The sequence below is a fragment of the Canis lupus genome, chromosome 36, assembly GCF_048164855.1.
Source record: "Canis lupus baileyi chromosome 36, mCanLup2.hap1, whole genome shotgun sequence".
Classification (NCBI taxonomy): domain Eukaryota; kingdom Metazoa; phylum Chordata; class Mammalia; order Carnivora; family Canidae; genus Canis; species Canis lupus.
The window spans coordinates 9362340-9387953 of NC_132873.1; the positions used below are offsets into that span (position 1 = coordinate 9362340).

Sequence of the window (25614 nt, forward strand, 5' to 3'; positions counted from 1 at the left end):
CCTGCTTCTCCCTCTGCCTGTGTCTCTGCCTCTCTCTCTCTCTCTCTGTGACTATCATAAATAAATAAAAATTAAAAAAAAATAAACAAAATGTAGCAGTTGCTCTCTAGTTGATAAATTTTATTTTCTAATATTTGAAATGCAACTCGTCAAAACAAAACTTCAATTCTAGGTTGAAACAAAACATTCAAAGAAAAGAAAATAAATCATTTTATTTGAAAAGTGGGATTTGTATGTGTGCATTTTAGAATAACTTGAAATAGAAAGTGAACTTGGAATAATTTGAAGTTGAAAATTCTCATTTTTGTCCTTTTATATTCTCTCAATTTTTTTTTTTACTAAATAATATGCCTTCCCTAAAGATGGTGCTTGTTAGGAAAATACCAAGTTCTATAAAACATTTAGATAATTTTATATTTTAACTACATTTGTAAAGACCATAGCACTATCACTGCAGCTGATACATACTATTATACTGACACAATCTCTCTATCTTAAGCAAAAGAAGATAGACACTATCCCATTCCCTGTACATTAAGAAGAGCAAATTGGTAAATATTGATTATAATTTAAAAATATACACAGACAGAAATGGTTCAGTATGATTTTCAAAGAAAAGCAAGAAATAATCAACATATCTATGAAATATTGTCAATAGTATAGCATTGTGTATTAAGAACACACATTTCCTTATTTTCTATTAAATTATTCTCATTGAATTCCTTTGAAGTGGGATAGATTCTAGGAGAAGCATGTATATGGTGAAAATTCTTCAAAGTTCAACCTTTAAGCTTGTTAAATTCAATGAAATTCATATAAGACAAAATCCTGCTATTATTAATCAACTTTGGTGGGGAACTTCTTTAGATAAGGTGTTCAGAAAACATCTGTAGGATAAGATATTTGATCTAAAACCTGTAGGACTATGGAGTCAATCATGGGACTAATCAAAGGATAAATATCCCAGGCTGGGGAGACCAAAATAAAATTCATAAGATGTCATAGAGTTGAGATGTTCTAAGAACAGAAAGACACCTAGTATAACCTGAATAAGTGGAAAAAGGTGAGTTACTTGGAAGAAATAACAAGAATGTAGTCAGGAGTCTTAGCATGGAAGCTCATGTGTACCATTTTGAGGGATTTTTTTTTTTGAGGGATTTGGTTTTATAATAAGTACAATATGTTGTAGGCAGAAAGGGACAGAATGCTCAATCTGGCTTCCAGGAAAAAAACAAAACAAAACAAAAAAAAACAACCTCATATCCCAAGATACTTCTTCCATTTTATCAACCAATGGGTTTAATATCACACTTCTTATTAAAATAAAAAATACCCAAAAGGGGCTTCATTTTACTTTTCAAATGTTTGGATTATGGCACAAAATGAAGCTCTAAACTGTAAAACATTTGAACAAAGACTGCAAATGGAATTAACAGAGTAGTTGTTAAGAGGCAGCCAATCTTCAATAACACTATCATGTCAAGTCTAATCTGCCAATTGGATATTTATACAGATCAGTAGACTCCATTGGAAAGTTATTCAATTCAGTATATTTTTTTAATGCATGATATTGTACCTGATGCTCTGAGGGATACTAAGATGAATATGACAGTTCTCATTGTCATAAATCTCATAGATTTAGAGACCAATGTGAGGAAACAATGAGACCAAACATTGATAATAGTGGACCTGAAGATCAAGACATTTTCTGTTCTCACTCCCAATTTCTATCTCTGGTACTAATTCATTATAGGATTTTGATCAGGAATGACATCTGCCCTTAAGCAAACTCTTCAGGATAAGTTTCTTTACCAAATGTTAATTTTAAAGCAACTAGAGGTTAAGAGATCCCCTCATGATTCAGAAGTCAATATTTGGACTTTTGGTTTCAGCTTAAGTGCTTGAGGTAGACTTTCTAACAGACTTTCCCTTTGTTGCAATTATTTTCTCCTCAATGAAAATTTTCTTAAGTATCTGAAAAAAAAATACTCTAACAGCTCTGTGATACGTATTTTACCACTTCACTCCTTCCTAAGTATGTTGGAGTAATAAAATGTATGCATATAATTCTTATGCCATTACAATTTGTCATTTGGTGTTGAGTGGATTCAAATAGTTTTTAAACTCAAATTTATACTAAATTTCCTGCATTAAATAAAAATTAATTCTTTAGAAAATATAGACATTTAACTAACTAAATAGTAATGTGGCTTATTCAAGCAAAACACACACATTAGTTCACACACACATGATTCTATGTTCACTAATTCCAGCCAGTATAATCATGCAAAGAACATGCACAAGTTTGAAGAGCAAAAAGAAATAATCTAAAAAAAAAGTAATTACTGTGTTTGGAGGGTGGGATTAAACTGTGTGATTTATTTTTTCCATTAAAAATATTATTAATGTTAAAACATTTTGTTTATTTTTTAAAGGTTTTATGTATTTATTCATGAGAGACCCAGAGAGAGAGGCAGAGACATAGGCAGAGGGAGAAGCAGGCTTCCTGCAGGGGAGCCCAATGCAGGACTCGATCCCAGGACCCCAGGATCACATGCTGAGCCAAAGGCACATTCTTTCACTGAACCATCCAGGCAACCCAATGTTAAAACTTTTTATAAAAAAATTTTTAAAATGTCATTTCTCTTCAGGAAGACCATATTAGACCATTCTTTTTATTACGATATGCTAGCTTAGTTAGAATACCCATATTTGTTTAAACTGAAAATATTATATTTTACTGTATCTATTGCATGGATGTCTTAAGAATATAAATGTCTACCATTACAATTCAAATTTATAAAGTGAATTTTTCCAAATTTCCAAATTACAATTCAAATTTATAAAGTGAATTTTCCCAAATTTCCAAATAATTACCAGGAGATATCTTATTAAAAAGGCAATGCCCAGTGGTTGTATTTGTAACAGCATATTTCTTTGTATAAATGAAAAATCTGGCAAATTATTACTAAACATAACACTTAGGGATTGGTTCTATCATTTTAATGACAAGATACCAAATTTTAGGCACTAATCAGCACAGTTAATTTGCTGGATCACAAATTTCAATAAAAGAAATTAGTAACTTTTACATGTAGCCCTCTCTTGCTTTAAAAAAATGCTTCTGAATAGAATAGGAAAAGAAGTTCTATACTATTCTGCACCCATGTCATATATCAGTGCAGAAATCTGGAAGCTAATGGTATATCTAATGGCACATAAATACGCAATGAAGAATACACACACACATATACGCATACACTCTTCAGACTCTTGTTGCTTTTCTTCATATTCTTTAAGACATAATTTCTCCATTATTTACTTTTAGAATAAATACAGATGCCATCCCTTTATTTTCAGTCACCAATGTGACTTCCTTCTTCCCAGCCTCAGGAAAATAGGACATTAAGTCTTGGAATGATTGATATGTTTGTTCCTATATCATTTTCTGCTAGGAATTCCCTTTCTTCTATTTCCTATCCATACCTAAAACTCTACTCAAGTATACATATTTTTCTTTTATAAGGTATTCTCAAAAATTCTAGTAAACTCTACTATCTCTTTTATTCTGATGCATGGCTTGAACTCACACTCTTTTGCCTATTATTTAACATTATTGAGCACCCACTATGGGCAAACTACTAATGCTAAAACTGGGAACACTAAGGCAAATACCATACAGTCATGATATGTCCAGGAGTTGTGGAATCAATTAGATAGACTGCTATTGTAAAAACACTCAGGTTCTGGATTTATTTAGTCAGCAAAAATTTATTCAGCACCACACTGTGCCAGACTCTGATTTATACACTGTAGATGCTTATTGTATATAAAGACACAATTTCTGCCTTCATAAAGATTATAATCTAGCTTCAGATCCAGTCCTGGTTCCACCACTGAAGGACTTTGGGAAGATGTATCTAATTTTGTCCATTAAAACCATCACTGTAATTACACCTTCAAAAATTGCTGTGAGAATAAAATAATAAAGGCAACTATTTAAAATGCTAAATTGGCAATTTTTTAAAAATCATTTTTGGTGTTTCCTTCTAATTTTTAAGTAACTGAATCTTACTTCTCCAAAAAGATAGCAAACTTTTTGAATGAAAAACTTGTGAATGAAAAACTTCATATACTTCTTGGTAAGCACCATAATGCTTTGAGTCATATAGTAATTTGCCCAAAAGGTATTGTTGAATCTAACGTGCTTGACCAAAGTATAAAAAGGTAAATATTTCTCCCTCATTTCCTTCATAAACATGTGCTGAGTGACTAATAGCCACTCAGTAGAAAAGATCAAAATAATTGGGATTTTTCTTTTTTATGGCTCATGCACTATAAAAATGATGAGAAAGATACAAGTGATAAATGGCTAATTGATCCCAACAGATATATTAATACCTTGATGATAATGATTCTAGTTTAAACCAGACATTCATCTCTGGTCCATAGCAAGCAAATCTGACTAAAAGATACTTCTAAAACTTGAGAAATCCTTACATAATGGCCCATCAGCACCTAAGGATATAATTATGAAATCTCTTTGGCTTTTGTTTTGTTCTAAGATTCAGTAGAAGCTATAAAAAGATTGGGTCACATGATTATTTTCCTACATAAGAGAAAAATATATTTTATCATTTAATCTAACTCATATTACAAATATATTATTTTCATTATTTGCTTAATAGAACCTCAACTAAAATTAGTTGGAGCTAATTTGCATTTTGTGGAAAGAAGAAGCAATCTATCTGAGTCTTCTATTGACTGTTCAAAATGATTAAATAGATCTCCAAAAATAAAATCTATTGGCAATTGACCAGCGACTCTAAACACTTGCATGCAAATCATTTAATTACCCTAAGAGTCACATTCTTCTTGTGGTACCATATTCTAGACTCAGCTTAATATATGTTACAGGCAGAGCAAACAAAATAGCAATACTTTTGTTCTAATCTTGATTCCTTCTCTGTACCTTCCTTTTTCATTCCTGTAAACTTGCTGTCCTTGTTCATCATAAAGATGACAGTCAAGGTCTTTAGCATTTCACAATATGCTTGAGAGCTTGGTTAAGTATATTTCCTGTTCATTCATTTACCAAATGTTTGCAAATCCACAATATGTACCAAACATTGTTTTAGATAATAAGGATAGAGCATTGGACAAGATGGACTGAGCCTTGGCACTGATGGAACTTACATTCTTACATACACAAAGAGGATGTAAACGTGCAATGAATAAAGGACAACATGACTTTAGATAATAATAATGTCAGGGAAAAGTCAGAATAGTGGGTTAGTCAGTAACTGGTTGTGAGGGACTGATTTAACTAATGTGTCCAGAAAAGGCTTCTTTCAGGGAGTGACATTAGAAGGAGAATACAAATGAGGAGCAGGAGCTATGAAAAGCCATTAGAAGATCCACAAAAATTAACTCAAAATTGACCTAGACCTAAATACAAAGTGAAAAAGTATCGAACTTCTAGAATAACATAGGAGCAAACCCAAGTTACTTTGAGCTTTGTGATGACTTTTTAGATAAAACACCAAAAGCACTATCCATCTAAGAAAAAAGTTGATAGGTTGAATTTCATTAAAATGAAAGAACATCTGTTCTGTGAATGGCATTTTAAGAGAATAAAAAGATAAGCCACAGACTGAGAGAAAATACTTGCAAAATTTGCATCAGATAAAGGACTTGTATCCAAAATACACAAAGAACTGAAAACTCAACAGTAAGAACACAAAAACCCTAATTTAAAAATGGCCTTTGACAGATGACTAGATAAAGAAGATGTGATATATATACACACACACACACACACACACACACACACAATGGGATATTACTCAGCCATCTGAAGGATGAACACCTATCATTTATATTGATGTGGATGGAACTGGAGGCTATTATGCTGAGTGAAATAATTCAATTGGAGAAAGACAATTATCATATGGTTTCACTCATATATGGAATATAAGAACTAGTGAAAGGGACCATAAGGGAAGGAGGAGAAATGGAATGGGAAAAAAATAGAAAGGAAGACAAACGAGAGACTCTTAACTCAGGGAAACAAAACAGGGTTGCTGAAGGGGAGGTTGGTGGGGGGATGGAGTAATTGGGTGATAGGCATTAAGGAGGGCACATGATATGATGAGCACTGGGTATTATACAATATGTTGACAAATTGAATTTAAATTAAAAAATTTAAAAAATGTAAATGGGCAAAAGAGGGGTGCCTGAGTGGCTTAGTTGGTTAAATGTCTGCCTTTGGCTCAAGTCATGATCCCGGTGTTCTGCTCAATGGGGAGTCTGCTTCTCCCTCTCCTTCTGCCACTTCCTCCCACTTGTGCTCCTCTCCTTAAATAAAAAAAATCTTTAAAAAAATAAAAATAGGCAAAAGATTTGTAGATACCTACCAAAGGAGATATACAGATGACAAACACATGTAAAGGTGCTCAACATCTATGTCATCAGGGAACTGCAAACAAAACGATGATATACTATCATGCACCTGTTAGAATGGCTAAAATCCATAACTCTGACAACTGATGCTGGTAAAGATGTTGAGGAGCTAGGAAATTCTATTCTATGATGATGGGAATGCCAAACAGCACAGACACTTTAGAAGACATTTTGGCAGTTTCTTACAAAACTAAACATACTCTTACCATATGATCTAGAAATTGTGCTCCTTGGTATGTACCCAAAGAATCTGAAAACATGTCTGCACAAAACCCTGCATGTGATGTTTATAGCAGCTTTATTTATAATTGCCCAAACACAGAAGCTGCTAAGATATCCTTCAATAGGTGAATGGATAAACAAACTGTAGTACATCCAGACAATGAAATGTTATTCAGTAATAAAAAGAAATGAGCTGATAAGCCATGAGAAGATGTGGAAAAACCTTAAATGCATATTGCTAAGTGAAAGAAGCTAGTCTACACAGCCCATATACGATACAATTCCAACTGTATGACACTTTAGGAAAATCAAAATACAGAGATGGTAAAAAGATCAGCAGTTGCCAAAGGTTTGAGAGGATGGAGAGAAGGATGAATAGATGAAACACAGGATAATTTTAGAGCAATGAAACTATTTTATATGACATTGTTAAGATATATACATGACATGTACCTGTCAAAAATGATAAAACTATACAACACGAGGAGTGAATTCTAATGCAAACTATTGATGTTAGTTAATAATGCGTCAATAACTATTTATCAATTATAACAAATGTACTATACTAACACAAGAAGTTAATAACAGGAAACTGTAAAGGAGTGTGGAGGTGTGGAGAAAGAGTAGAGGAAGAGGGAGTATATGCAAATTCTATTTTCTGCCAACTTTTTTTGTAAACCTATAACTGCTCTGAAAATGAAGTCCATTAATTAAAAGAAAAATAATTAGAAGTTCTGTAGGCAGGTTCAAGGCATCCTTTAGCCTAGGATGTATTTCTAGCAGGCACAGTAGAAATACATTTGATATGTGCAAACCAGTGTGACTGGCATGTACAGGGGAGAAGAGTGGATTGAGATGACATCCATGAGGTAGATGTTTTCATGACAGTTCTCAGAGGCCATGGAGACATTTTTAATTCAGTCAAGATGCAATGGGAAACTATTCTGGGATTTTACATGGAATACTTGATCTGATTTCCCTAAATCTATTTGGCTAATAAGAGCATGGATTTCAGGGATATGGGTGGGAGAATAGTTAGGGAGAAGGTTTAAATAAAAAGAAGAGTTAGGAGGTGGTGTCAATAGCCCCATCATGTACATTTCTGCAGTTTAAATGTTTTTCAACTTGTTTCTGATTTCTAATTCTGATAGAAGGCACTTTACCCTTAATTTTTAAGTGCAGACTTAAAAATATTTATAAAATGTTCATAGATCTGATTCCATTCTTACCTTAATTGTACCCAGGATGTCAGTGATCAAAATATTCCCAAAGTGCATGCAAGTAGAATCAAATATATTAAAATACAATTCTTTATAAAAAATTTGGAAGATGTTGGCACAAATGTCAGTGTTGTTCTCTGTTTTAACTGAACACTGCTTATTTTCACATGCCTCTTTATTTGCATTACAGAAGTTAAAAATCATTTGGAGAAGTCATCCTGAGGGAATTTAGTTCTCTCTTTGCAGACAAGCACTGAGGAGTTGTCCATATGCTGATGCTAAGCCTGAAAGATCTTGGATTACCCTCAGTTTGTATCTGTGCAGCTGTAACGCAATTCTGATCTATTTCATAGCTGCTAATGACTCAACACCTGAGACCTTGAAGTGTAACAGCCAAGGTTATTTTGCAATGTGATGCAATAAAATAAAGTGGGATCTTTCATGTATGCAAAAGTACCCTGAAATTGCAAAGATGATATAAAAACATATGCTTCTACCAAGTGCTTGGAACATAAATGATTTCATTTCTACATAGCCATACATTCACACATGTATAATGATATGCAGAATTTATTGCAAACCTTGCAAACAATACAAAGAAGGTAAAGACAAATGATCAGTAATTAAGAATTCACTAGAGAGGACAGATAGGGATATTATGCTGAGTCAAGGAGCTGAAATGCAAATGTGAAATTTATGCATGTGTGGGGCCATTGCACCTGTGCCCTTGATGAACCATTCAATCAACAAGCACAATTTAACATCAAAACTCTGTTGATTCACAATAGCAGGTCAGAAATGATTACTGTAAAGAAAGATTTATATAGTGAGCACTACATTGTGTCATTTGATACTTATTAACTGCACTTAATGCTGTTTGTTATTATTTAATTATTTATTACAAACATATACTTTTGGAGTCAGAGAAAATCTTAGGATCAAACTGTCAACCTCGCACCCATTTTGTAAAGGGGACTGCGAGTAAATAAGACTGAAAGAAAAGACAAAAAGATGGCCAGTTTGACATAATATATTGTTAAAATTTTGGTTAACTTATCAAGGCTCTTTCAAATTTTACCATCCTAAGAAAATTTTAAATGACCAGTTTATATAAATAACATAGGGATCATGAGAGAGTCATTTCATTCTGTAGTAGCTGCTCTTTCTTGGTCACTGAAACTGAAATATCATATTATTAAGATAATACTAAAGGACTACTCTTTTCGAAGTACTTGAAAACTTAAAAAAATTAACAAGTACACATCATGTTGAAATCAATTATATAATAAAAAACTTTCCAAATATGGCATATTTTTAAACATAAAAATTCATTCAAGAAATTTACTCCAAAAGTTTTGATTTACCTATCTTTATTTCTAAAATTCCCCACTTAGATTCCTGGCACATTACATTTTTTCATGGGAAGGATAGTTTGGAGAAGACTTTCTTGCATAAAATATGTAGGACCCTGGGATAAATAAAAGCAAATTATAAAAAGAAAGAAAACAGAATGTAGTTGGAAATAAGAAAAAGAAAGAAAACAGAATGTGGTTGGAAATAAGAAAAATTACAAAAGGGTAGTAATGATAAATTCATTAGGCTATGCAATGAATATTAGATGTGTAATCTAATTAGATATCCAATATATATGTCTAATATCAACATATAGTATCTAAGAATAAGTACAATAAAACAATTTTTAAGTTTTCATTTATTCATGATGAAAACAAAAAAAAATCTACTTCTAGAGATGCATGTCTCATAATTCAGCATTATGGCTTGGATTAGACAAATTGTCTATGTTGCCAGCATTTTGTTGTGGTGGTTGTTGTTATTTACATCAAAATTGCATAAAGCTCTCTCATGAAACAAGTTATTTGGCATAACTTTTATAAATGAGGTAATTAGAATATAATCTGTTAAATTGTGGACTATTCTTATATATATGTACAAATATATTTATACTCTGATTTTTATCTTTAAATTGTTGGAAAAACAAAATTGCGATTTAATAAAAACCTAAATGAAAAACAAGTTCTGGGAAATGTTTGGATTATTAATTTTGTTTGAATAGCAAAAATAATAAATATATAAATACTGAAAATGTATGGTGAGATAGTATTCCAAATTATTAACTGATACTCTCTAACTCTCCACTTCCAGTTCTTCTCCACTTTCCAGTCTTACTCCCTTAAAGATAGACCTTGATTCTCCCATTAGTCCAAGGACTAAACAATTTTCTCTCTCCTTTGGTACATATAAGCCCCCTAAAATGTGAAAATAACCTTGGGAGAAGAATGGAAAAAGATGCCAAATGACTGAAATTAACTTCCCCACCTGGTGGCAGAGGCTTATAATGGAAGCTAAGTAGATTTCAGAAAATTTTTCAGAATTACATTCCTCCACCCCTGGGGTTATGGGCTGAGATTTTATCTGCTTCTTGTACAAAGACCATACTGCCCAATAATCAGAACAGACTCTTTATCATAAGTATTTATTCATTTATTTTATTTAGTTATTGAACCACAACAGAATAGCTTAATCCTCTGCTAAATGAATTTATTTTATTCCTTTGTGTTCAAACATTAAAAATTACATAATCTTGGTACTATGACATAATTCTTCAGCAAAGGGATTTTAAAACTATCTTAATATCCCTGAACTTTCATAATAGAAATATTTGGTCAAAATAATAACTGCTTAAGACACACACTCTCTGGCCCTCTAGGTAGATAACTCATCTGGATAGCTCAGAAGTTTACTTGGAGAATCCCTCTCACTTTTGAGAGCTTTCTCTGTATCTCTGCTTAATAAACTTCTATTGCTTTGCTCAAAAAAAAAAAAAAAAGTTTACTTGGAAAATACACCCAACTATACATTCTGGGATTCTCCTATCAAAACAACCAAATTTAGACCAAACACATACACACACAATTATTTGAAAGTACTGGAAAGTGAAACAACAAGAAAAAACCCAACAGGCAGATAAACAGTGAAGAAAAGTGAACACTGGGAAGAAGAACATGGCTCAAGATTATAGAGCATTATACAATTTTCTGAATTTAGCAAAAGAGGGGAAGGGGTTTCCAGCATGCAAAATGGGAATAGATAAAACATATAAAAGCTGTAGTCTTATAAAAAATAATAGAATTTAAGTCAAAAACATATCTACCGAAAATGTGTGTGTGTGTATCTGTGTGTGTGAATCCAAGAAGAAAGAGAGCCAGAATGTGGAAGACTTCACATAGTTATATAAGTTCCACACCAATATATGGCTGACCCCTGAATCAAGCATGCAGAAGGCAGACTCCAAGCAGCTAGCTATAGTTAAAAGGACTGAATTAAGATTTGAATTGTTGGCCACTTTCAGAGGAGACATACTCTCTAGTCTGAATTCATCCAAGTAAAATGCCTTCTAAAACAAAAGCAATCAACACTTTTGCAAAAAAAAGTAAAAGAATTTAGAGTATCTACAAGCTATTATTAAGCAAATATAAGATACAATCCAAAATAACTCAACATACAAAGAAAAAGAAACATGTGACTATTTCTTAAGAGAGAAAAAAAAAAGCAATAGAGTACAACCCCAAGATAATTTAGATATTGGAACTGGCAAAGGAGTAAAAACACCTATGATGATTATGATCAGACATAGACGAAAATATGCTCACATAGAATAAATATGTCAACTCCTATTAGAAAAGGAGAAACTATGTAAAAAAGACCAGATGGAAATTGTATAATAAAAATATATACTATCTGAAATAAAAAATTCACTAGTAAGACTGAAGGAAGGAAGATGATGGAAAATAGACCAATATAAATAATCTAATCTGAAGGGCAAAAACCTAAAAAAATTAAAATAATGAACAGTGTCTTAGGAATCTGTGGTACAACATTAAAAGATCTAATATGCCAACAATTCTTTTTTTTTTAAGATTTTTTATTTATTCATGAGAGAGAGGCAGAGACATAGGCAGAGGGAGAAGCAGGCTCCATCCAGGGAGCCTGATGGAAGACTTGATCCCGGATCCCAGGATCATGCCCTGAGCCAAAGGCAAATGCTCAACAGCTGAACCACCCAGGCATCCCTATGCCAACAATTCTATAACATAAATGTAATGGACCAATTCCTTAAAAAAGAAAACTTATAAAAACTGAGACAAAATGAATTACAAAATGAGAATGGCTACACCGTTATTAAATATACATTTATTATAAAAAACATTCCCACAAAGAAAACTATGTGCCTATATGGTTTCAGTAGTAAATTCCATTAAACATTTATGGGAGAAATAACACCAATCCTATACAAACTCTTTCATCAGATAGAGGAGGAAAAAATATGCCCCAACTTGTTTTATAAAGGCAATATAACCACAAGACAAAATATACAAAATATAAAACTATAGATAATATCTCACATCCTTGGAAAACACTATTGATATTATCCTAAAATATATAAAAAGATAATCATGTTGCTTTTATTGTTTGTTTTCCACAAATTCAGAATTGATTTACCAGTGAAAAATCAATCATTGCCATTCACCATATTAAAAGAATAAATGAGAAAAATCCTATGATCATTTCAATGACTGTGATCATATAGGATATGATCTATAAATATGGAAAAAGCATTTGACAAAATTCAATGCCTATTCATCATGCAAACTAGAGAATCTATTCATAAACTACAATTAATGTATTTCATGGTGAAATATTCAACGTTTTAATTTAATACTGAGAACATTTAATTTAATACTGGAACAAAGCAAGAATACCTGTTCACATAATTTATATTCAACATTTTCCTGGAAGTCTTGCCCAATACAATAAGACAAGAAAAGTAAATAAAAGGCATAAAGATCATAAAGAAATAAGTCAAATTCTATTTGTAGATGCTATGATTAAGTCTAATATCCTAAGAACTCCACAAAATAATGATTGCAACTAATGAGTGAAATGAATAATGTCACAGAATATAAATGTACAAAAGTCAATTATATTTTTCTATCCCAGCAATAAGCAGCTGAAAAATAGAATTAAAAAAACAATTATCTTTATAAAAGCATGAAAGTATATAACATACTTAAGAATACATTTAACAGAATAAGTATTGGACTTCTACACTGAAAACTACAAAACTGCCACGAGAAAGCAAGTAATAAATAAATAGTGAGATATACCATGTTCATGGATTGTAAGATATAGTTAATATGTCAGTTATCCCTTAATTAATATATAAATTAAACACAGTAACAATCAGTTACCCTAAACTTTTATTTTTTGGTAGAAATAGAAAAGATGTTTCTAAAATTTACATGAAATCTAAAGAAATTGGAGTGGTTGAAACAAACAACTTTGGAGTACTTATACTACTTGACTTAAAGACTTACTAATTAAGGTTAATAAAGACACAATATGCTATTATAAGAATTAACAAATAGTTCAACGTAACAAAAAAGAAAAGAAATAGGCCCACACTTTCATAGCTATTTCATTTTGATAAGAGTACCAAAGAACACTAATAGAGAATGCTTTTTACCATGTGTTGCTAGAATAACTAGATAATAAACAGTAAAAAAAATTTCCTTTACCCAAATTCACATTATACTGAAAAAATAATTTGAGATGAATCCTAGATTTACACATTAAAAGTATAAAGATTTTAGAAAAAAGCAAAGGAGAATATACAGATTAGGAATAAATAGAGGTACTTAGGACAGGTCTTAGAAGACCATAAAAGAAAAGAAATAATAATTTAAATTTCACCAAAAGTGAAAACTTCAACTCATTAGTCAAAACTACCACGTAGTTGAAAAATATCTGGGCCATGATTAATTACTGCTGAGGGATGTAGGTGGATAGTGAATGGGAAAGGCCATAAGAGAATAATTTTCTGGGATGATAACACTTCATATCTGATGTAAGAGGTTTGAATTACACCACTTTATGCATATATTGGAAGTCAACAATGGCACAATTTAGATTTGTGCAAAACAAATGTTGAACTCCAAATAATGTAATTATTGAAATATTGTGAGTAACTGTACTGATATCTATAACTTAGATGTCTCAAAAAATAAGGGACGCCTGGGTAGCTCAGCGGTTGAGTGTCTGCTTTGGGCTCAGGCCATGATCCCAGGATCTGGGATCGAGTTCCACATCAGTCTCCCTGTGGGGACCCTGCTTCTCCCTCTGCCTATGTCTCTGTTTCTCTCTATGTATCTCAGGAATAAATAAATAAATCTAAAAAAAAATAAGATTCATTGATTTAAGCACAGGGAAGATAGATTGCTAAATTCATAGAGTGACATGTTAGTTGTAGAATGAATATTGTGGACATATGAGTATTCAAGATTAAAATCTTAAAGCATTTCTTTACATTAGAAAACACTGGTGCTAGAGTGATAGGCACACCATCCAGTTGATGCTTTTACCATTGGCAAACGAATAAAGATCAAACCTCTCTAAGCCACAAAATGTGTTCCTTACAAGAAAGAGCTCATTACATTTCCAAAAGGAGAAAGAGTGTGTGTGTGAGGAAAAAATGCCAAATAGTCACTGGTTATATTGGTTATAATTTACAGATGATTTATTTCATGTTAGTAACTTTGATGTAATAAAACACTATCTCAGGTTAAAGCAACAATGATAATTAGCATTTTTAATTATAAAATGTATCAGTTTGTTATATGCATTAAAATGCATTTTCCTTTCATTTTATAGATGCAAAAGGTTAAGTGATTATTAAGTTATTATTTCTCAGGCCAACAAGTGTCAAAACCTGCAATGAACTCAAGTTTTCTATTGCGAATCCAGTGCTCTTTGTATCATCATTTTACACTGCTCTTTGGAAATGTTAGTGGTTCCAAAAAGTATAAGGGATTTCATTTTTTTAGTAGATTTTGCTTAAAAATGGGAAATATATTCCTCCAAAAATATTTGTATGACCCATGGAAAATAAAATTTTAAAATCAACCATGTAAAAAATGATAATATTGAACACATCAAACCAATTTATTTAAGATTAATTACTATTTGGAATAGCTGAAAATTTCCCTAATCTGAGAAAGGACACAGATATCCAGATCCAGGAGGCACAGAGAACCCCAAATACTATCAACGAATGCAGATCCACACCAAGACATATTATAATTAAAATGACAAAATATAGTGATAAAAGAAAAAAAATAAAAGTAGTAAGGCAAAAGGAGTGTTCCTTACATACAAAGGAAACACTAAGGAGATCCCTGGGTGGCGCAGCGGTTTAGTGCCTGCCTTTGGCCCAGGGCGCGATCCTGGGGGCCCGGGATGGAATCCCACGTCGGGCTCCCGGTGCATGGAGCCTGCTTCTCCCTCTGCCTGTGTCTCTGCCTCTCTCTCTCTCTCTCTCTCTCTCTCTCTGTGACTATCATATATAAATAAAAAAAAAAAAAAAAACAAACAAACAAGCAAAGGAAACCCTAATGCTATCAGTGGATTTTTCAGCAGAAAGTTTCCAAGCCAGAAAGGAGTGGCACAATATATTCAAAGTGCTGAATGGGAAAAAACCTGCTTCCAATAATACTCTATACAGCAAGATTGTCATTTGAATAGGAGAGAGAGAGTTTCCCAAACAAAAACTAAAAGAGTTCATAACCACTAAACCAGCCCTGCAGAAAATATTAGAAGTGGAAAGGAAAGACCAAAAATGAGAGTATGAGTAGGAAACACAAAAGCAGTAAAAATAAACATTTCTGTAAAAAAAAACAAAACAAAAAAAAAACAAACGGTCAAAGAACTCATAAAATAAAAGGATGAAAATGTGGGAACAGTAAAAATGGGTTCAAACTTAAATGATCATCAACTTAATATAGACTGCTACATGTAGAAAATGTTATACATAAACCTAGTGGAAACCACAAACCAAAAACCATTAATAAACATGCAAATAATAAAGAGAAAGAAATCCAAATATATCACTAAAGAAAACAGCAAACAGGGGCGCCTGGGTGGCTTAGTGGTTGAACATCTGCTTTTGGCTCAGTTCATGATCCCAGGGTCCTGGGATTGAGTCCTGCATCAGGCTCCCTGCAGGGAGCCTGCTTTTCCCTCTGCCTGTTTCTGTTTCTCCCTGTGTGCCTCACATGAATAAGTAGGATAGAATCTTTAAAAAAACCCCACAAAACAGCCAGCAAACCATGAAAGGGATAAAGACAAGGAAGGATAAGAGAAAATCTTTAGAAATGACCACAAAACAAAATTGCAATAAATACATACCTACCAATAATACCTTTGGATGTATATGGTCTAAACGGTCCAAACAAAAGACATAAGGTGAAAAAAATAGATTAAAAAAACAAAAATAAAACAAAAACAAGACCCATCTATACACTGCCTACAAAAGACTCATTTCAGACTTAATGATACCTGCAGTGAAAGTGAGACAGCAGAGAAACATTTATCATGCAAATAGATGTCAAAAGAAACCTGGAGTAGTACAGATACTTACAGCAGACAAAGTAGACTTTACAACAAAGACTGTAACAAGAGACAAAAAAATTTTTTAAATAGAAAAGAGACAAAGGAGAACACCATATGATAATAAAGTGGACAAATCAGTAAGAAGATAAAACAATTGTAAATATATATGCACTCAAAATGGAGCACCCAAATACATAAAACAATTTTAAAAAACATAAGAGGAACTAATAAATAATACAATAGTAGGGGGACTTGAACACACCACTTACATCAATGAACAGATGCTTTAATCAGAAAATCAACAAGGAAACAATGGCTTTGAATGACCCACTAATCAAAAGGGATTTAACAGATGTACTCAGAATATTGCATCCTAAAACAGCAGAACACATATTCTTTTTAAGTGCATATGGAACATTCTCCAGAATAGATCACATATGTGACAAAGCAAGCATCAGCAAATTAAAGAAGATAGAATTCATAACATGCATATTTTTTGACCATAACACTATAGAACTAGAAGTTAACCACAAGAAAAAATTTAGAAAAACCACAAATCCATGAAGGTTAAATAACATGATTAATGAATGGTCAACCAGGAAATAAAAGAAGAAATAAAAAGCAAATGGAAACAAATAAAAATGAAAACACAGTGACCCAAGACCTTTGGGACACAGCAAAAATGGTTTTAAGAGGGAAGTTTATAGCAATACAGGCCTATCTCAAGAAGCAAGAAAATTTTCAAATAAACAACCTAACCTAAAACCTAAAGTAGCTAGAAAAAGAACAAACAAAACCTAAAACTAGCAGAAGGAAGGAAATACCAAAGATTAGAGCAGTGATAAATGATATGGAAACTATAAAAACAATAGAAAAGATCAATGAAATCAGCTACTGGTTCTTTGAAAATAATCAATAAAATTGATGAACCTGTAGCTAAAGTTAACAAGAAAAAAAAAAGTGAGAGGACCCAAACAAATAAAAGCACGAGACAGTAAAAATAACAATAAACACTAGAGAAATACAATTACAAAAGAATATTATGAAAAATTTGTTGCCAACAAATTGGACAAACTAGAGGAAATGGATAAATTCCTAGACACATACAACCTACCAAATCTGATACAGGAAGGAATATAAAATTTAAACAGACTGATTACCAGCAAAGAAATTGAATGAGTAATCAAAAAAATTCCCAACAAACAAAACTCCAGGACCAGATGGCTTCACAGGCAAATTCTACCAAGTATTTAAGGCAGAGTTCTATCTATTCTCAAAGTATTCCAAAAAATAGAAGAGGAAGGAAAACTTCCAAATTCATTTGATGAGGCCAGCATTTCTCTGACACCAAAACCAGATAAAGACACTACAAAGAAACAAACAAACAAATAAATAAATAAGAGAGCTACAGGCTAATATCTCTGAAAAACAGACACAAAAATCCTCAACAAAATATTAGCAAACTGAATCTAAGAATACATTAAAAAAAATCATTTACCATGATCAAGTGTGATTATTCCTGGGTTGCAAATGTGGTTCAACATTCACAAATCAATAAGAGAAAGGATAAGAACCATCTGATCATTTTAGGAGACACAGAGAAAGCATTTGACAAAGGACAACATCCATTCATGATAAGAACCCTCAATGCTGTAGGTTTACGGGGAACATACTTCAACACAATAAAATCCATATATGAAAAACCCACATCTGATATCATTCTCAATGGAGAAAAACTGAGAGCCTTTTCCCTAGGATCAGGAATAAAACAAAGATCTTCACTCTCAACTCTTTTATTCAACATAGTACTGGAAGTCCTAGCCATAATAATCAGACAACAAAAAGAAATACAAGGCATCCAAATTAGTAAGGAAGAAGTAAAACTTTCATTATTTGCAGATGACATACTATATATATAGAGAATACCCAAAGATTCCACCAAAAAACTACCAGAACTGATGAATTCAGTTGCAAAATGAGCGTAGACTGAATTATTGAATCATCATTGAAGGAAAACTACCAGAAAGATCCCTTATCATATCAGACATTTAATGAGTGAAAAATAAACTTTCATTGGGCTAAACTACTGACATTGGGGTCTAGTTGTTACTGTAACATAGCTAGTCTTCTTCTACTAAAGCTACCCAAAGCTATGTCTCCCCAAATAATACATATTTAGAAGGCCCTAAATCAACAATATTTGTAAGTTAAATCTTTTAATCAAACTTTTTACTACTACCACTACTACTAATAGAACATACTCCTATACTTCATATTTACCCATTTAAATTAAAAAAAAATGTTTAAGTGCTTTTCTCATTCATTATTTTTATTTTCCTGCTAAATATAATGCAAACCTTAATGTAATTTAGCTTTCTATCATGCTACTGTCAATACTTAAGAGTATTGAGTGTAAGAGTATCTTATATTTTCATATAAACCTTTTTTCAGAATTAGTTAATTGAATTTATTGGCAATTGTTGCATGTATTGTTGTTTTCAATATCCTATTATTTTTCTCCTCCATCTCCTCCTCCTCCTTCTCCTTCTGTCTTTAGTGTATATCTGAGGGTGGTAAATAAATCCTAACTTTTTTTTTGCAGAAAAAGAACTTTAATTTGTCCTTACCATTAAATTAAAAATCTATGGTGCAGTTTTTCCATCATCACTTTCTAATAGTTCTGCTTTGTGTCCTGGATTCTTCATTGAGGATAATCAGTCTGATTTTTATCTCCAATAATTTTTAGGATTTTTCTTTTTATTGTTCAAGTCCTTCAGTTTCAGTGTGTCTAGGTGTAAATTTACAATTCTTTGCCATCGGAGGGCACTATCAATCTGTGGTCTCCTGATTTTCTTCAGTTCTGGAAATTCTTATTTATAATTTCTTCAAATATTGTTTCTGTGCCAGAAAGGCCGTTTTATTGTTCTCCAAGTATACCCACACTATTCTTGCCTCAAACCTTTTGCCTTTTGTGATTCTGTTTTCAGAAGAGTCTTCTCCAAGGTATTTGCAAGGCTTAGATAATCAAGGTGTTTCAGTCTTTCCATAAGTTTCACTATATCAGAGGGTCCTTTTCTGACCATCTCTCAAATATCACTTTTCTCTCACTTTGTTCTATCCTGCTTTAATTTTCTTCATAGTATCAATTATATCTATACTTCATATATTTATTTGTTTGTTTACCATCTTACTTTCCTAAAATTCAAGTTCAATAAGGATATTTTCTCTTTTTTCATTGTTATATCTAGTGTTTAGAATATGGTAGGTACTCAGACAATATTTTCAGAGTCAATAAAATTTCCTCCAACTTCTTATTTCTAACATTATTGTTAGATGTATTTGTACCTCTCAATATTTTTATAGGTAGTTACTTTTTTGTTGTTATCGTATTCTGGATGAATTCCTAATATCAACTTATATCAAGTCTAGAGTATACTCTTTACCTTTTTTATGAATATAAATTTTATTTATATGATTTTTAAAAATTATTTATTCATTGAGACAAAGATACAGAGAGAAGAGCATGAGCAGCAGAAGAGAAGGAGGGGAGAGAAGCAGAGCAGATTCAGTGGGGACTGAGTCAGGAGCCAGACATGGGACTCGATCCCAGGACCCCAGGATCATGACCTGACCCAAAGACAGATGCTTAACCACTGAGCCATCCAGGTGCCCCTATTTTTTGTGATTTCTTATTGATTCTTTCGTACCAGCCTGTTCTTGTTTAACAGCTGTATGTTTTTGTTGGCTGTCTTCTTCAATATTAAAAATATTCAAGTATTCTGACATTTGGGTTTTATAGATTCATTTTTAATGTTATCTCACATGCACCCTTTCTCTTTTTCTACTCTGCTGATCTTTCCCTTTCCAATCATTTTGTCTGGTCCTCTGAACCTTCCACTCAAAACTAGTTTTTTAAACAGAATTTTGGAACTACTGTCCTGAGATATTGATGCTAATATTGTTGCTATGTTATTTCAGTTCTGTGTTATGAAAAATGTGTCTGTCCTCCCACATCCCCTGTCCAATGCTTACAGACAGACAGTGGGAAGGCATTAGTTGAATGCATTAGTTGATGCTTAAGCTTTAACTTATTCTATCCTCTTGACCATAATTTAATAGCTACATATTCTGTGTGATTCATTATTAAAGTCACACTTTAATGAATTATTCCTCTTTATAGGCTTTTATTCAGTCATCAAACATCTTTTGAGCATCTACTATCAGGAAGATATTTGGTAAACAAGAAGAATTCATTCATAAAAATGACAGTTAAATCTCTCAGGGGATAATTAATATATGAGAGAGCCCCACTAATGTAATATATAAAAAAAGAAAATAAAACAAAAGTATTGGATCTCAGAGGACTATATTTAGATTTTTTTTCAGGGGGCATGATCATCTCAGTCATTAATAGCTCATGACTCTTCTAAGATACATAATGAAATTCTTAATAGAGATTTCACTGGTAAAGATTCAGGGAGGTCAGGATTGAAAGCTAGAAAAGGAATAGAAATCAGGCTATATATACCCAGTCTGGTAGTTCTTGGAAATGATATTTTCAGTTACAATTCCCAGGTGATTCTACTCTCATGATGCTGTTAAAGAAATTGCACCTAATTCAACTAAAATACATATTCAACTTCTCAAAAACCCATGATCTAATAAACAAGATGATTATTATAGCATGTTTCTCTGAAATAATTCAAGACACTTAGCTAATATATATGTGCCAAAAACATTTACATAGTTAACTAAAAATATTGCATTTTATTCTTTTCAAAGAATAAAGAAATAGTTTGTAACACAAAATAGTTTCTTTAGCTCATGAATACATATGCTGCATAAAAATAATTTCAAAATATAGTAGCTTAAAGCAAAATTATTCTATTATATTTCACATTTTCTGTGGCTCTGGAATTCAGGAAGCCCTTGGCTGGATGACTTTAGCTTGGGGTCTCTCATCTGTCTGCATTCAGAGATTGGTTACAGCTGAACAGTGGGAGGCTGGAGGAGTTGAGGATTAGCTAGTTTTCTCTTCATGATCTTCCTGTGTGATCTAGTTTGGGCTTTAAAGCTTACTGGACTCAGGGCAGTCAAGAGCTTATAGGATAGCTCAGGGCTCCAGTTCAAGTGTTTCAAGAAACTAACCCTGAATTACATGGACTTTTCTCACCAAGCTTCAGATGTCACTTAGTGTTACTTCTGCAACTCCTATTAGTAACAAGCAAGTCTCAAGCCCACCCAGATTCAAGGTGGATTCTAGACTACCCATATTACATCACCGGTTCTCTGAGAAATAGAAGAGTAGGTTGGATGGGAGATATTGTGGCAACTATTTTCGGAAAATACAATCTGCGACAGCCACTGAGAACTGAACAGCATCTTATCCTCTGAATATATGAGTTTGTAAACTATAGGGTCCAATGATTTGTCCAAAGTAGCTCTGTTAGTGTCAGAGCTAGAAAAAAACAAAACAAAACATATATCTCCTGACCCCCAGTATCATTTTTTCCTTTGTCAGCAGAGTGCCTTCTAGAAATATGGCTGATACAAAATGACTACTGGGCATGGAGAAACTAAAACACACATGCAATGGGAACGAACATATGCCAGAAATCTATACATGAAATATCTTAACTGATCATGTGAATTTTACATTGCAAGTTTGTGCATTTATTTATTGATTCATTCAAAACTTGTTTTAGGCCCTTGAAGGAGGGGGAGGGGATTTAAACACATATCCAGTAAATTAAAGAAACTTCTTCTACTTAGGACTAATAAAGTGCAAATGTCACATATAATATAATTTTGACATAAATCCCTAATTTGAAGAACTGAAAATTGTTTGCTTAAATGGCCCTGAAGTATCCTTAGATTTTATTGAGCAGATGGTCAGACGCAGCTTAATGTGCACACTAGAACCTGTGTTCAGTATAATTTAGAAAACAAAAGGATATTTTCTTTATGTGTGGAAAATAGGTTATTTTTAAACCCAAAATAGCTTTTTATTATTTTTTTTTTTATTTTATTTATTTATGACAGTCACACAGAGAGAGAGAGAGAGAGAGAGAGGCAGAGACACAGGCAGAGGGAGAAGCAGGCTCCATGCACCGGGAGCCTGATGTGGGATTCGATCCCGGGTCTCCAGGATCGCGCCCTGGGCCAAAGGCAGGCGCCAAACCGCTGCGCCACCCAGGGATCCCCAAAATAGCTTTTTAATGAAAAAAAAAGTTTCAGACTACAGGTCAAGTTTCTCTCCAAAGCTTTCAGCCAATATATTAATAATTCTTTTGATTATATAGAGGAAAAATGTATCATTAAGCAACACTAGGCCCTAAAAAAGGTGGTTACTGAGGCATCTTAGCTGAGATAATGGAGTTATATTTGATGAGTTGAGGGGTAAGAGATGATGGAGAAAGGCAAGGTAATCAGGGAATTGTAGGATGTAGAGAGGGCAACTGTACTGAGGATAGAGTAGATATTAAAACACCTACAAAAATCTATGTAAATCTTAAATCCATGATTTCAGAATGTTGCTGTAGAGTCACAATATTCCTGCACAGTAATCTGGCAATTATGGGACAGTGCCAAGAAGTAGATGTTTATGGGTGGTGTTTGAGAAACATGCATAATTGAGAATTAGAATGCAAATTCAGACCATAGTGGCTGCAGGGAATTAGAACAGAAAAACAACCAATGGTGCCAGTAATTGAAAGATTAAAATTAAAGTTTGGGAAGATAGTTACGGAAGTTTAGAGTCAGAAAGAGATATTTGGAATAGAGTCATTTTTTTTTTGGAGAAGAGATAGAGTGTATAGGATTACAGAACTTTTAAATATAACTTTCTATTTAGAATACAAAGAATCAAAAATATATACAGAATATAGAAATTGATTAAAATATTAGGATAGCAATCAGCTCTATCAGTTAACAGGAGGATCATTATGATAAAAAATAGAATTCCAATGTTATTTATTGAAAACTAGAAGAACATTGGGAGTTAAAATAAACTTTTCAACATAGCATATATTTTCATGTAAATTTTTGGGAAAGTTTTCTAAAAATTAATTTTTAGTTACATTATGAAAAGATTTAGTAGTGTAAAAGTTCACTTATAGCAATTGTTTATTGTATCACTACTTTATCTTATGATCATTTTTTCTGTCATACTACATCTTTATTTTGCTTCTCATATCAGTTGCAGATACTATGCTTAGTTCTCTAATTTCTCCAAAAACAGGAAGAGTAATTTAAAAATCATATGCATAGTCATTTTAAGTATTTATTTTCAGAACTTCAGCTTATCGTCGAAGAAGTCACATGCTGAGTGAGCTGAAAATTCTATTAATTAGTTACACACTAGTAGGTAAGCTTTAAATCCCATTGCCAATTAGGTCTATTTATAATTGCATTGAGCTGATTTTAATATAGGATATGTCTCCAATTTTCATAAGAATTCTGATCCATGGTGTTTTATATATATATATGTAGTTATTTTAAATATATTCAATTTAAATGTTTGTTTTTCTCCTTTCTCTCTCATATATATAAAATCTGAAGGCTTTTCTTTACTTTCTTTACAAATACAATAGATTGAGTTGATTTCCAAGAAAGCCATTATAGTAAGAGTTTGTATGATACATAATGCATTGGATTAACATTATACTTATAAAACAATAAATGACTGTGAAAATTCTAAATTGAACTTTGGAAACATTACTAGTGATCACACTGTAATGTCATATCTTTTTGCCCTGTATGTGATGGGGGTGAGACCTGAGTGAGGCCTATGGTGAAATATTTGAGATTTTTTTCATTCCTACTCACAGGCTTCCTAGAGGCAGGCAATATGCTAAAACTGAACTGACGAAATGCGTTTGATGAGAAAATCTGTGGAGAAGGGCTATAGAAATAGGGAAATACTCTATGCTATTTCCTGGTGCCAATCCAAACTCCATATTGTTTGATATTTCATAAGCATAATTTAAAATATTTTTTATTCAAATTCTTAGGAAATTATTTGCCTATATACATTGATTATATGTTATTGGTGAACTCTTGAAGGTAAATATTGACATAAAAAAAAAACCTCTCAAGCAGGAAGTGATATATATAAACTTATATTCTTAAATTAGATAATTGTGATATTTAGACTGAAACTCATTGTTATAATATATTATAACCTTTTATGTGATTATATATACATATATCAAAGATATCACAAAAAGGTGATTTATTATACTCATCAATATTGGAGATTGATTAATTAGTTATTCACATTAACATAATTAAAATATGGCTCCATAAAACATTAGGCCAGGTTCTGTAGATGAATTTTGGGAACCCTTATTCCAAGGAGACAAGTTTCCTCCAAAAATAAGCTCCACTCTGAGACAATTTTGTAAATAAATATAGGCAAACTCGTATGTTATAATCCAGTTCTTTTTGTTCCTATCTTGCATTCATCTCAAGGGACTACTGAAAAAGATGGTGAGCACTTAATGTCAGGATTTTCTTCCTTGATTATTGATACCACTTAGAATAATGCTCCTTCTGGTTCTATTTCTACAAATTGATTAAAATTCATTTATCACTTTAAAGAGACAAATATTTCAAGGCATTGAACCAGGTTTTCAGGCTCTCCTCAGTCTCCTCCGTTTTGAACATTTAGTTACCACTTCTATAAATTTAGACGATGCCTCAGGATCTTAGGATTTTATTATACTTGCTTTTCATTAAGACCCTAAACATTTATCTTTCCAATTATTGATTTTCCAAGTCCCAAGCTTAAGAGAATTCAGTTTTCCTAATCAGCAAGTCATTCTTGAGATAAATTTTTATTTTATCAACAAAGTGAAACAATCAGTGTATGGCCATATCTACCCAAATGATGATTAATAGATCACAATTAGCATCTGAGTAGAAGATGCCAAGTACGTGCTGACAGAAGTCATCACACATTTTGTAAGTTATTTTTTAATATAAGAGATTTATGTGTTTGAATTATGGTGACTTCATGAAATATAGATTTTGCATTATTTTACACAGTGGGGATTTATTGTATTATTTATAATATTAAAACACAGTTCATGTGTTTTCATTTTCTTATAGCCAGTGATTACAGAGACTCTATTATTCAAAAATAAAAGAAAATGCATTTTTTTCTTAATTGTTTATTTTTCAAAACAAAATATTTTGGTAGATTCGGTTAATACAGTTGAGAAGTTTCTTACTTATCAGGAAT

General features: G+C 32.4%; 1 protein-coding gene across 6 annotated transcripts in view; it reads right to left on the reverse strand.

The window, feature by feature from the left end:
- Positions 1–25614, reverse strand: part of SPAG16 (sperm associated antigen 16) — a 908675-nt gene that overhangs the window by 126419 nt on the left and 756642 nt on the right. The window lies entirely within an intron of this gene.